The 13,345-nt window shown below is 46.3% G+C and overlaps 1 protein-coding gene across 4 annotated transcripts in view; it reads left to right on the top strand.

Moving 5' to 3' along the window:
• OTOP2 (otopetrin 2) overlaps positions 1-13,345 on the top strand; it is a 142,167-nt gene that overhangs the window by 89,569 nt on the left and 39,253 nt on the right. The gene's annotated exons all lie outside the window — the stretch shown is intronic.

Genomic DNA, 13,345 nt, shown 5'->3' with positions numbered 1-13,345 from the left:
GATTGTTAAAAAAGGTTTTGCAAAGCGCGGTGACGTACAACACGTACGATGGCACTATAAAGGGGAAGTTCAATTCGGATGGCGCCACCCTTTGGGCTGCTTTAGCTGATTTTGTGTTAGTAAAAGATGATTCACGCTTTTCTGTCTGTTACAGCATGATGAATGTGCTTACTCCAATACGAACGGTAGTTTTACCAGAACGAGCGCTCCCGTCTCATAACTTGCTTCTAGGCATGCCCGGGTTTTTCACGTCGTTTAAGCCCACACACAATAATTTTTTACAGCCCGAAAAACGACATTGTTTAAAACGTTGTTAAAAAATGCAGCATGTTCGAATATTTTTTTTGTCGTTTTTCAGAACTCGAAAAATAATGTGAAGCCCACACACGATCGTTTTAAATGACATTTTTTAAAAACGTAATTTTTTTCATGCCGAAAAATGATCGTGTGTACGTGGCAAAAGAGTTTGATTGTTTCCCCCTGCCTTTGGGAAAAACTTCCAGGAAAATTCAAATAACTGGCCTAAATATTTACTATGGTTTGGCCAATCCCTCACACCAGAAGGTGGTCAGGGAGGTGGTAAATAACCCAAAGCCCTAGGCAGACTGTCTTTTTTACTGCAAAGGATGGATCTGTGAGCTTCAGGGGGCTATTTGCCCCTGAAGCCCCTCTTGAATGAATGCTGAACTTCTCCATCAAGGGATCAAGTCTAAGGATGTAGCTGCTCTAGGCAGAGGCGTTGCTAGGGGGGTGCGGTCCGCACCCGGGTGACACCCGCTAGAGGGGTGACACCATCCCGATTTTTATTTATTTTTTTAAGAGGTCCAGAGGTGCAGAGTGCTGTGTAATGTAAAGGGGTCCAGAGGTGCAGGGGGCTATGTGATGTAAAGGGGTCCAGTGGTGCAGGGGGCTGTGTAATGTAAAGGGGTCTAGTGATGCAGGGTGCTGTGTAATGTAAAAGGGTCCAGAGGTGCAGGGTGCTGTGTAATGTAAAGGGGTCCAGTGATGCAGGGTTCTGTGTAATGTAAAGGGGTCCAGTGATGCAGGGGGCTGTGTAATGTAAAGGGGTCCAGTGATGCAGGGTGCTGTGCAATGTAAAGTGGTCCAGAGGTGCAGTTGTGGAGAGGGGTACACAGTAGTAACAAAAATATATTGAAGGATGCAGAGGTATGCAGGGGGCACAGTGGGGTGTTTTTACATTTTAACGTGGGGGGTGCCAGACATTGGATCCGCCCCGGGTGCCAAATGCTCTAGGTACGCCCCTGGCCTATAGGCTCCTGAGATGTGAATTCCGGTTCTGGAGAAAGAGAGGTGGGGGGAGGGGACAAAGAAAAATGGAGAGAAAGAAGAAGGGATTGAACGAACAAGAAAGATGGATAGGGAGAGGGAGAGGGAGAAAAGGGGAAGAAAGGAGAACAGAGAGCAAACAGTAGGGTAAAAAATATTTGAAAAATGTTATTGGGGGGGGGGGGGGTGACACCATATTTTACCGCACCAGGTGATGCCAACCCTAGTGACGCCACTGGCTCTAGGACTTGTGATAGAGACCCAGACTGACCCTCAGCTATAGCGTATCTAGAGAGACAAACCTTATGGTCCCTATATATGAGACTTTAACTATTCTAGAGCTACCTCATGGTCCCCATCTACGAGACTTTAACTACTAAGGAGACAATAGACTGTTGTGCAAACTAGCTCAGGGTTCCCAGCTGTGAAAGCTAGACTGTGCTCCTTTTCAAAGAGAATAGTGTCCTCCATCAACTGACCTTGAGTGCTTTGAAGTATCCCACACCCCGTACCCTTCTCCATTGTTCTGCAATGAAACTAAAATCCCCTAGACTTGCCTAATGGAGCCAGAGTGAATGGACTGTTGTTTGCATGAGTGACAGCAACTGTACCACATAGGAAGAACCCGTCAAATTCTCAGCAACTCCTTCCGGGGCAGCACTACAATTTCATGCAGATCAAAGAATAGTACTTTGAATTGTACATAACCACTTATTCATGAATAAAGCCTGAAACCACTGTTTGATACACAATGCTGACCAGGCGGTCAAACTGTAGATTATGTTGCGGCATTCACTCAATTGCCTCTAGATCAGCCTAACCCAGACACAATACACAGCACAAAATGTACACAGCTTACCCAACACAGAGCTCAGAAAATTACACTCCTGGTTTAGCAGGTTACCATAAGGAAGTTGTTTGGTTATTTATCTGATGTACACGTGCAAGAGAGCATGCAATTATTTGCAAACATGTTAAATTACTGTTAACCACTTAAGACTCGGACCATTATGCAGGTAAAGGCCTGGCCCCTTTTTGAGATTCGGCACTGCGTCGCTTTAACTGACAATTGTGCGGTCGTGCGACATGGCTCCCAAACAAAATTGGCGGCATTATTTTCCCACAAATAGAGCTTTCTTTTGGTGGTATTTGATCACCTCTGTGGTTTTATTATTGTTTGCGCTATAAACAAAAATAGAGCGACAATTTAAAAAAAAAATCTATATTTTTTACTTTTTGCTATTATAAATATCCCCCAAAAATATATGTAGCGCCCCCCCTACTTTCAGTGCGGGCGCTATACTAAAATTAGTGGGGAATGGGAGGGTTAATTTACTCCCATTCACTAATTGTGGAAATTTAGGCTGCTGCCATTTCCGGAATTTGTCCTGTAGGTCAGTCTGTGCTCCAGGGGTGCTAGAGGGATTCTGGGGGACCCACCTTCTTCCAGCAGCCAATCAGAGGAGTTTCTCCCTCATTGGGCATGCTGGGAGGGGGGATATATCTGTGGCAGACGCTTTTGGCGGGTTGTTCTTGCGGGGCCCGAGTTCCAGGTGCGATACCCACCTTCAGGGTGCGCCCTGCCAGGCTGAGTTCAGGCATCATGCAGAGCCTCACCCTAACATTGAAAGGGGCTCCAGCGACTTGCTGGGTCCCAACCTTCTGCTGAGAGGATCCTAAGCCGGGAGCTGTACGGTGGGGGATTGGCTCGGGAGCACCTAGAACTAGAGGTTGTCCTGGAGCCCTAGACGAACCATCGGGGATCCGGTCACCACACTGTATGACAGGCATGCTCAAGCTGTCAGTGGGTGACATTGATTGAATTAACTGGGAGGATTTGCTTCAACTGATTTCACAAATCCTAAATTGTCTAGCCTGTGGCAGAGGCCCTGAGCCAGGCCTGTGGCAGAGGTCTGTTTCCTCCCTGTGATCTACAAGTGGCGCTCCGGCTGCCAGGCCTGAGATAGTTGCCTGTCCGGGGGCACTTTACCCACCCTGATTGGGTGGCGAAGAATTGTGTTTGACTATTGCTGAGAGCAGGCTTGCTCTCTCTCTCTCTCTCTCCTGAAATCCAAGGCCTGATACTAAAGTTATTCTACGCTCATCAACCTTTCTCTATCGTGTGTCATGTTGATGTTGGCCAGTTTGGGCCCTTGGATTAATGCATTGAAACTAAATTTGTGTCTGGATACTTGCTCTTTATTCACAAAAGTCACCCCTAGATCAAGTCAAGAAGGTAACTTGGAAAGCTGATCCCAAACTAACCAGTGGCTCCTTCGGGGGTAAGCGCTACATATATATGTAGCGCCCCCTTGCTTTCAGCATGGGCACTACGCCTAAATTTAGTGGGGAAGGGAGAGTTACCTTTTTTCCTTCCAGTGTTTGTTTAAATTTGGGACCTCTGTCATTCTGGAAATGTCCACTGGGTCAGTTTGCGGTCAGGGAGTGCAATGCCACCCCTGGCCGGCAGCTGGCGCCAGAGGGGTTCTAGCAGAGCAGATCTTCTCCCAGCAGCCAATTAGAGGATGTTTTCCCTCGCGGGGCATGCTGGGGGAGGGTATATCTGTGAGAGAGGTCATGTGTTAAAAAACTCTTCGCGGGGTCCTCTTTCCAGGTGCGGTACCCACCTTCAGGGTACGCGCATCCATGGACCCCGCTGGCGCGGCCCACCTGGCCAGAGCTGAACTTTGCAGTGAACCTCCACTGGGTTCCAAGGCCTATTGACAGAATCCCAGCCTGGGATCGGGTGTCCGGACCACTGACAGGTATGGTTGCTGTCATCCGGGGACCATTTATAGAAAAGTCTACTGGGAGGATTCTCTTTCCTTATTCACTCAAGTCCTCTATTGAAATTAGCCTGTGGTAGGGGCCCTAGAGACAGGTTTGTGTGAGAGGCCTGTACCTCCCAGTGTTATCCAGAGTGACACTCCGGCTGCCAGGCCTATTATAGGGGTCTAGAGTGGCGACATGTTACACAATTGGTTCAATGCAGAGCAGTGTATTGCTCGGTTCTATATCCAGGCCTGATACCGCATGGTTCTCTTTTCTTCCTTCATCAACTTTGATCTTCCCAAATTGTGTTGATGTTGGCTGTGTTTGGCCTGGGCAATAAAGCATTGAAAACTCTTTATTGGATGTCTGGACTTCCACTCACTGTTGCTATTCTCACAGTTACACCCCTAGACATTGCCAGGGTAACTTAGTAGGCCGATCCCCAAATCAATCAGCGGCTCCTTCGGGGGTAGCGCTACATAAAAAAAATCGCAATAAGCGTTTATTGATTGGTTTGAGCAAAAGTTACAGCGTTTACAAAATAGGGGATAGTTTTATGGCATTTTTATTATTGTTTTTTCTACTAGTAATGGTGACGATCAGCAATTTTTTTCGTGACTGCGACATTATGGCGGACACATCGGACACTTTTGACACTATTTTGGGACCATTGTCATTTTTACAGCGAAAATGGTTACTGTAAAAATGACACTGGCGGTGAAGGGGTTATACAGGAGGGGGCGCTGTAGGGGTTAGGTGTGTCCTAAGGGAGTATTCTTACTGTGGGGGGGCGTGACTGTGCGTGTGACATCACTGATCGTCGTTCCCTAACACAGGGAAGCACGGGGAGAGAGGCTGTTTACACTTACCTCTCCCCGTTCTTCCTCTTTGTGACCCGATCGTGGGACACTGACGGCGATCGGATCTGCTGTTCCTGCGGGGACGATCACTGAGAAGAGGACCGGGTTGCGAGTGCGCCGCCGGCGGCGCGCGACCCACAGCTGGGCTCTTAAAGGGGACGTTCATGTACGCCCTTGTGCACCAGCCGTGCCACTTTGGAATGAAAGAAAAGAGAGTTCTTGTCTTGAACTGGGGGAGAGAGGGTAAGGTTCAGGACACCCTTAGGCAGATGCAATAGTAATTGGCAGACTCCCAGACAAAATAACAGATAGAGGGCCTTTAAGCTGGATGCACCAACTGTATTTGTAGAACTACTGTCCCCTATGGCAACTGAACGTTTGAACTGTCAATAGAGATTCATACACGTAATTCACTGTAACCCATTATAGATCTTTTCTCACAGTATCCCACTGTAGATCTTCCCTCACTGAGCTCCCGGTTTCTCACTAGACTTACAGCTAACCCACTGTAAACTCCTCAAGCTTCACCCACGCTAAGCCGCTGGGTCCTTGGCTTGGCACTCTGCTGAAGCTTTCCCACTTCTTCTCCATCCCTGGCTGGTGAAAAGGCTGCTCTGGTACTCCTTCAGACTTCCATACACTGGCCTCTGATAACAGGAATGGTTGTCCCTTGCTGGCAACTATTCCTCCCTTTACCTCTGGCCTTGATCATCACTTGCCCCAGCCGACAGGATTGGTCATCCCTTGTGGCAACTGCTTCTCCCTCACCGCTGGCAATGATCCAGTTCCACCATCCGGTGGAACCTTTACAACATGGTTGGGCTTCCAGCCTAAAGCCCAAACCCTGCACTGCCTTTTTCAAACCTGTATAGGCCTCAGACAGCCTAGCAGCCAGGTGCTCACTGGATAGGACTCAGGCTTCTGGTCTAGCAGCCCAGAACCTTGTGACACACGTCCACCCAGACAGCCATCCAGGTGGCACAGAACCCTGATCACCTGACTCCTCCCAAAAAATAGGCGCTCCCAGCAGGCCAAGGATGCAAAGAGACCCCTGACAATTGGCTGAGTCAACCTATTAACTCCTAGTCTGGATTCTAGAGTTAGGGAAAAAGCCAGCAAGTCCCCTATCAATCAGCCAGGCTAGTTACCACCTAGCAAGCTAAATTTCTAAAGTTCTCAACCCTGCCTAATTAGTATCAGGGTGCTACATCGGTATGTGTGGGTGCCTAGGCACCCCTGCGCGTATAGCATCATATACACTGAGCAAAATTATAAACACTTTTGTGTTTACCCCTATTTATCATGAGCTGAACTCAAAGATCTACGACTTTTTCTTTGTACACAAAACGCCTATTTCTCAAAAAATGTGTTCACAAATCTGTCTAAATCTGTGTTAGTGTGCACTTCTCCTTTGCCGAGATCATCCACCTTGCAGGTGTGGCCTATTTCTCTCAAATATTGTTGTCTGTGTTAAGCAGGCCATACACGGTCAAATTTCGAACAAATTTTCTTTTCAAAATCAGAATTTTTCTTTTTTTTGTGATCCGATGATGCCACCATTGATTTTCAAAATTTGGCCGACCAAACCTTCATGTTGCCAGGAATATTCTTTTCTCTCCGGGAATATTCTTTTATCTCCGTGAATATTCTTTTCTTGCACATGCGCATTTTTTTTCTATTACATTTCTCACGCGATTCTTCCATCATTGATCAGAAAATCGTTCGCTTTAAAAAAAAATCCAACATGTCGGATTCCTCAAATTTGATTGCTGCACGAAAATCGGCTGTTGCTGCAGCCCACTAACAGTGCGAAATTCGTACGAAAATTCTTTGATACGATTTTCGAAAGAAAATTCTTTCGAAATCTGAACCGTGTATGGCCGCCTTTAGTGAGCACTTCTCCTTTGCCGAGATAATCCATCCACCTCACATGTGTGGCATATCATGATGCTGATTAGACAGCATGAGTATTACACAGGTGTGCCTTAGGCTGGCCACAATAAAAGGCCACTGTAAAATGTGCAGTTTTATCACACAGCACAATGCCACAAGGTCGCAAGTTTTGAGGGAGCGTGTAATTGGCATGCTGACTGCAGGAATGTCCACCAGAGCTGTTGCTCTTGAAGTAAATGTTCATTTCTCTACTATAAGCCCTCACCGAAGGTGTTTCAAAGAATTTGGCTGTACATCCAACCTACTTCACAACCGCAGACCATGTGTAACCACACCAGCCCAGGACTTCCACATCCAGCATTTTCACCTCCAAGATCGTCTGAGACCAGCCACCCAGACAGCTGCTGCAACAATTGGTTTGCATAACCAAAGAATTTCTGTACAAACTGTCTGAAACTGTCTTAGGGAAGCTCATTTGCATGCTTGTTATCCTCATCGGGGGCTCGACCTGACTGCAGTTTGTCACCGTAACCAACTTGAGTGGGTAAGTGCTCACATTCAATGGTGTCTTCCACTTTGGAAAGGTGTTCTCTCCAGGGATGAATCCCGGTTTTTACTGTATAGGACAGATGGCAGACAGCGTGTATGGCGTTGTGTGGGTGAGCAGTTTGCTGATGTCATCATTGTGGATCGAGTGGCCCATGGTCACGGTGGGGTTATGGTATGGATAGGCATATGCTATGGAAGACGAACACAGTGCATTTTATTGATGGTGTTTTAAATGCACAGAGATACCGCAACGAGATCATGAGGCCCATTGTTGTGCCATTCATCCACGACCATCACCTCATGTTGCAGCATGATAATGCACGGCCCTTTGTTGCAAGGATCTGTACACAATTCCTGGAAGCTGAAAACATCCCAGTTCTTGCATGGCCAGCATACTCACCGGACATGTCACCTATTGAGCATGTTCGGGATGCTCTGGATCGGCATATACAACATCGGGTTCCAGTTCCTGCCAATATCCAGCAACTTCGCACAGTCATTGAAGAGGAATGGACCAACATTCCACGGGCCACAATCAACAGCCTGATGCGTCTCATAGACTTGATGCCATAACTGATCCACCCTGACCAGGTCGGATTTGTCCCCACTAGAGAAGCGCGCGATAATACTATCAAAGCTATCAACATTATACGGCTGCCTGGACTAGGAAGATCCCACTGTTGCTCCTCTCGACGGATGCCGAGAAAGCGTTCGACAGGGTAAGCTGGCCCTTCCTGTTCTAAACTCTCCGACATATAGGACTGAGGGAACGCATGATGAAGTGGGTGCAAGCAATATACTCCCGCCCGTCGGCCTAGGTCAAGGTCAATGGCCACCTCTCCTCTTCATTTCAGATAACAAACGGGACAAGACAAGGTTGTCCCCTATCACCTATGATATTTATCCTTACCCTTGAACCCTTTTTGAGTCTCATCAGAGACAACCCCAATATCACAGGACCTCGTCTAGACACCACCTTGTCCCCGAAGATAGCGGGATTTGCGGATGATCTGCTCTTTTTTCTGACTAATCCCCTAGTGTCTATTCCAAACTTTCTCAAGGAACTGAAGACCTATGAGGAGTTGTCAATGTTCCGTATCAACTATCAGAAGTGGGAAGCGATTGATGTCGCCTTGCCCCCCTCGTTGGCTGCATTGCTTCGACTGGACTTTCCTTTCAAATGGGCTACGTCCCACATTAAGTACTTGGGCATCCTCTTGCCCGGTAAGACGGAGGAGATATTCCCCCTGAATTTTCCTCCTCTTCTGACAGTCATTAAAAAGGACCTGCAGGAGTGGCAGCGTGGTATGTTCTCTTGGTTCGGCCGTTGTGGCATAGTTAAAATGAATATATTGCCTAGATTGCTGTATCATTTTCAAGCCCTCCCTATACAGGTCCCCACCTCCTTCCTAAGAACAGTGAATAGTGCTTACCCAGTTTGTGTGGTCCCAGTATTCTGGATTGGAGCCGCCATAGCACCTTGAAACAATGGGTGCTAATAGAGAAATCCCTGACGGGGATGCAGCTGGACTCGCTGCCCTGGTGCCAATTGCCCCTACCGAGGCAGGTCTCCAGCCATCCTACGGTGGGGGTGACGGTCCGGACGGCTTTGAAGGCGTTTCGCGAACTGTCGATTGCACCGCTTCCATCCCCACTCACCCCGGTGGTTGGCAACCTGGCCTTCAGCCTGGGACTTAACGACCCCAGATTCTTAGACTTAAAACGTGTTGAGAGATCACAGGCACGACAATTCCTTTCCAATGACCAATGGAAAAGCAGGAAGCAAATCGTGGACGATCCAGCCCTGGCGGGGCTATCTTTCTGGCAAAAGGTACAGCTTTCCCATTACATTAGCTCGCTGCCTCCCCCAGAGGCCTTTGGGAGACAATTAACCCCCTTTGAACTACTAAGCTTAGACCAGTCCCCACTGAGACATACAATCTCTCTCACTTACCAATTACTGGTATCTCTGCCCCTGGAACATAGACCTTCTTATATCTCCAGATGGGAGCGCGAGCTGGGCCTACAACTTACGGACAAACAAGTTGATCGGATCATCCTTTTCACTCATAAGACCTCTATTTGTGCAAGGCTCCAAGAGACGGGGTATAAAGTCCTGTCCCATTGGTATTACAAAAAAGATACACAAGATGTTCCCTCAGAGCACAGACTTATGTTGGAGGTGCGGGGAGGAGGTTGGAACGCTCCTTCATGTCTTTTGGTCGTGTCACCTCCTTAAATCATTTTGGATGGAGGTCCATCGGATCACGCAGAAATTCACAGATTGGGTGATACCGTTATCCCCTGAGTTCTTCCTTCTGCATCACCACAGGATCCCGGGTAAGGCCTAAAAAAGATCCATACTGCCGCTCGAACTGGAAGCAGACCCAGCTTCCGTTGGTGGCCGGTTGGTTGAGAAGAGTGGCGGATATCCATGCAATGGAGGACTTGGTAGCCACAGAAAAAGGCCTGAATGAAAAATTTTCCAAAACATGGTTCCACTGGCACAAATTCATTTACTCCGAGGAGTACGGACAGTTGGTGGCCCGGTCCCCCTGAAGGGGGTTGACTCTAAATGCTCCCCAGCTGGGATGAGTGCGACTGGATGGTGGTAATTTCCTCTACTCTCCTCCCCCCCCCCTTTTTTTTCCCCCTCTCCCCCTTCTCTTTTCTCCCTCTATCTTTCGTTTCTTACTGTGATCTCCTTTATTGTTACTATGTCAGACCTTAGAGCCAGTTGTCACCGGGCTCGAATTCAATTTATCCTCTTTCTCTTAAAAAAAATGAGCGGATGCCGCAAAAATGGCCATGCGGAATGCAGAGGACTCCTGCTCTTTGGAAAAGTACTGTGAGCTCCTTCGGTTAACATATTTCTTTTATGTCATGTTTCATACATGTATGGAGGTGTGGGGAATGCTAAACTCACTGGAATATACGTTGAAGGTGTCTCTGTATTTCTGTATGTTCTTCTATCCTAAATAAAGAGTTTACAAAAAAAAAAAAAAAAAAACAACCTGATTAACTTTATTCGAAGAAGATGTGCTGCATTGCGTGAGTCAAATGGTGGTCTGATTAGTTTTCGGACCCCCCAGACCCCCCAATACAGTAAAACTGCACATTTTCAAGTGGTATTTTATTGTGGCCAGCCTAGGGCACACCTGTGCAATAACCATGCTGTCTAATCAGCATCTTGATATGCCACACCTGTAAGGTGGATGATCTCGGCAAAGGAGAAGTGCACACTAACACAGATTTAGACAGATTTGTGAACAACATTTTTGAGAAATAGGCGTTTTGTGTGCATAGAAAAAGCCGTAGATCTTTGCGTTCAGCTCATGATAAATAGGGGAAAACACAAAAGTGTGGTATTTATATCTTCAGTGTGTGATCTGAGGCACTGCTGCCTCCAGGTGCTAGTCTTTGGACATTTGGAGTGAGATTTGGGGATGTCAGCCATGTGCTTGTGGGTGGGGCCCTCTGTCCCTCTTTCCTCCTCATTTGTCCCTCATTTTGGTCTGATCTATATATAAAATGCACTTTTTATCTTTTAAAAAGTGTTTCCCAGTGCTAAACCTTTCATCCAATTTCAAAATTGCTACATTTGTAAATGTTAAAAGTCAGTAAAAGGGAATTGTAGTGGTAAAAAAAAAAGCACTTGTGGGCTTAACTAATATTTTTTTTGTATAATTCTTCTTTAAGGGGGTGTGGCAGGGTGTGTGTCCTATGTCTACATATGTTTGCTAATAGGGATCCCTCGTTCCCATCTCAAAAAGTTGGGAAGTATGTTAACGTATGATCCTCCTCTGTGAGCAGCTGACCTGAGTGCTTGCAGCGGTCCTGGGCTCCCCGGAGAAACAGAAGGGCCTTGGAACAGCATCAAGCTGTGCCAGGAGGGGGGTCTTTCGAGCCCTGTAAAATTGATTGGGCAGATGTAGAGTCACACAGATCACTTCTACCTAACGCTGGTTGCTGGCTGTACAAAATGACACTAGGATCATGGCTGCAGCCATGATCCTGGTGGAACCACTTTTCACCTAGAACGTTTTTATAGGTATACTGGATGGGGAAGTGATTAAAAAAGTGAACCATCGGACAATGTTGCAGTGTTAATTCCTTACATATACATAGGCCTTAAAGAAAGTCCATAATAACATTGCAACTTTTAAGCCTGGTATACACTAATGCCGCGTACACACGATCGGAATTTCCGACAACAAAACCGTGGATTTTTTTCTGACGGAATGTTGTCTGAAATTCTGCGTCAAGAATGCGGTGACGTACAACACGTACGACAAGCCGTGAAAAATGAAGTTCAATGATTCCGGGCATGCGTCATATTGATTCAGAGCATGCGTAGGATTTTTGTGCGTCTGAATTGCATACAGATGATCGGAATTTCCGACAAGAACTTTTGTTGTCGGAAAAATTGAAAACCAGCTCTCAAACATTTGTTGTCGGAAATTCCGATGGAGCATACACATGGTTGGATTATACGACCAAAAGCTAACATTGAACATTTGTTGTCGAAAATTCTGATTGTGTGTACGCAGCATAATGTTTTTTTTTTTGCAAGTTGAACAAAAAAAACTGATAGCTCCGGCCGGAGCCGCTGTACTAATAGGCAGATGTTAGTACATCAATCTCGCCTTTTGAGCTGTTGTGTTTTGACAGGGGGACAGTCCCCTTCCAGAACACTCCGGTCAGCGCTCACAGCCATTGACTGAGAGCGCCGATAGGGAGCCAGTCTGCTGCTGGTTTTCCAGTATGCTCGTCCGACAGAAGCCGGCTAAACGGACTGGATAACATCTTCTAGATTGTAAGCTCTAACAAGCAGGGCCCTCTGATCCCTGCTGTATTGAATTGTATTGCAACTGCACTGTCTTCCCTGATGTTGTAAAGCGATGCGCAAACTGTTGGCGCTTTATAAATTCTGTATAATAATAACATACACATGGGCCAAATGTCAGCTGGTTTTTAATTGAATAGCCATTAGTCCTTGAAAATATGTTGGCTGGCATTACTGTTTACACTGTTCATTAACCATATACAGATACAGTACATATAGAAGATGATAGCATTGGGGTTGATTTACTAAAGGCAAAAAGACTGTGCACTTTGAAAAGTGTGGTCGCACTCCGCAAGAGCAGTTGCTTCAGAGCTTAGTAAATGAGTAGAAGCTGTGTTGACTTCCATCATCCAATCATGTGCAAGCAAAAGTGCTATTATTTTAATTTTCCTTGCACATGATTGGGTACTCTTTGCAAAGTGAAGCCTTACCTCATTTACTAAGCTATGGAGCAACTGCACTTTCAGAGGGCAACTGCACTTTGCAAAGTGCACAATCTATGTCACTGTAGATCTGAGGGGGACATGCAAGCAAAATTAAAAACACAATTTAGCTGGCACATGACCGAATTATAAAATCAGCAGAGCTTACACTCATTTCAGAGCTTCCCCTCAGATCTGCAGGGATTGCACATCCGATTGCACTTGTAGTGCAGAATGGGTTTGCCTTTAGTAAATCAACCTAATTTTGTCATACATCAGTAAAGTGATAGTGGTTTTCAGACTATGTGAGGCTTTATGGTAATGTCTCCACAATACTGGAACCAAAACATTGCTATGTGGGTGGTAATGTTAATAAATTATTTGGGTATATGCAAAAATTCTCCATGACTCTAAACCTACGGCTCACCAAACACCGTAGAGTGACCCTGGCACATTGCCACAACCCATGCTTCTGAAGCCTTATTAAAAAATATTATTTACATTTCAGTCTAACAAAACACTACCTAAGGCCCCATTCACACTTGTGCAAGTTGATAATGAATGCGATGCGTTAAAAACCGAGATTTGCATGTCGCCCAAAAAGTCATTGTTTCCATTGACAGTTGTTCACATCTATGCGTTGCGATTCCTCTACGAATGCGATGCGATAATAAAAAGGGTCTTGTGTGAGTTTACAGCATTGTGTTGCAAATTTA

The sequence above is a fragment of the Rana temporaria genome, chromosome 12 (assembly GCF_905171775.1).
Source record: "Rana temporaria chromosome 12, aRanTem1.1, whole genome shotgun sequence".
NCBI classification, from domain to species: Eukaryota; Metazoa; Chordata; class Amphibia; order Anura; family Ranidae; genus Rana; species Rana temporaria.
Note: the sequence above shows the minus strand (reverse complement) of the source record. Positions and strands in the feature narration are given on the sequence as shown.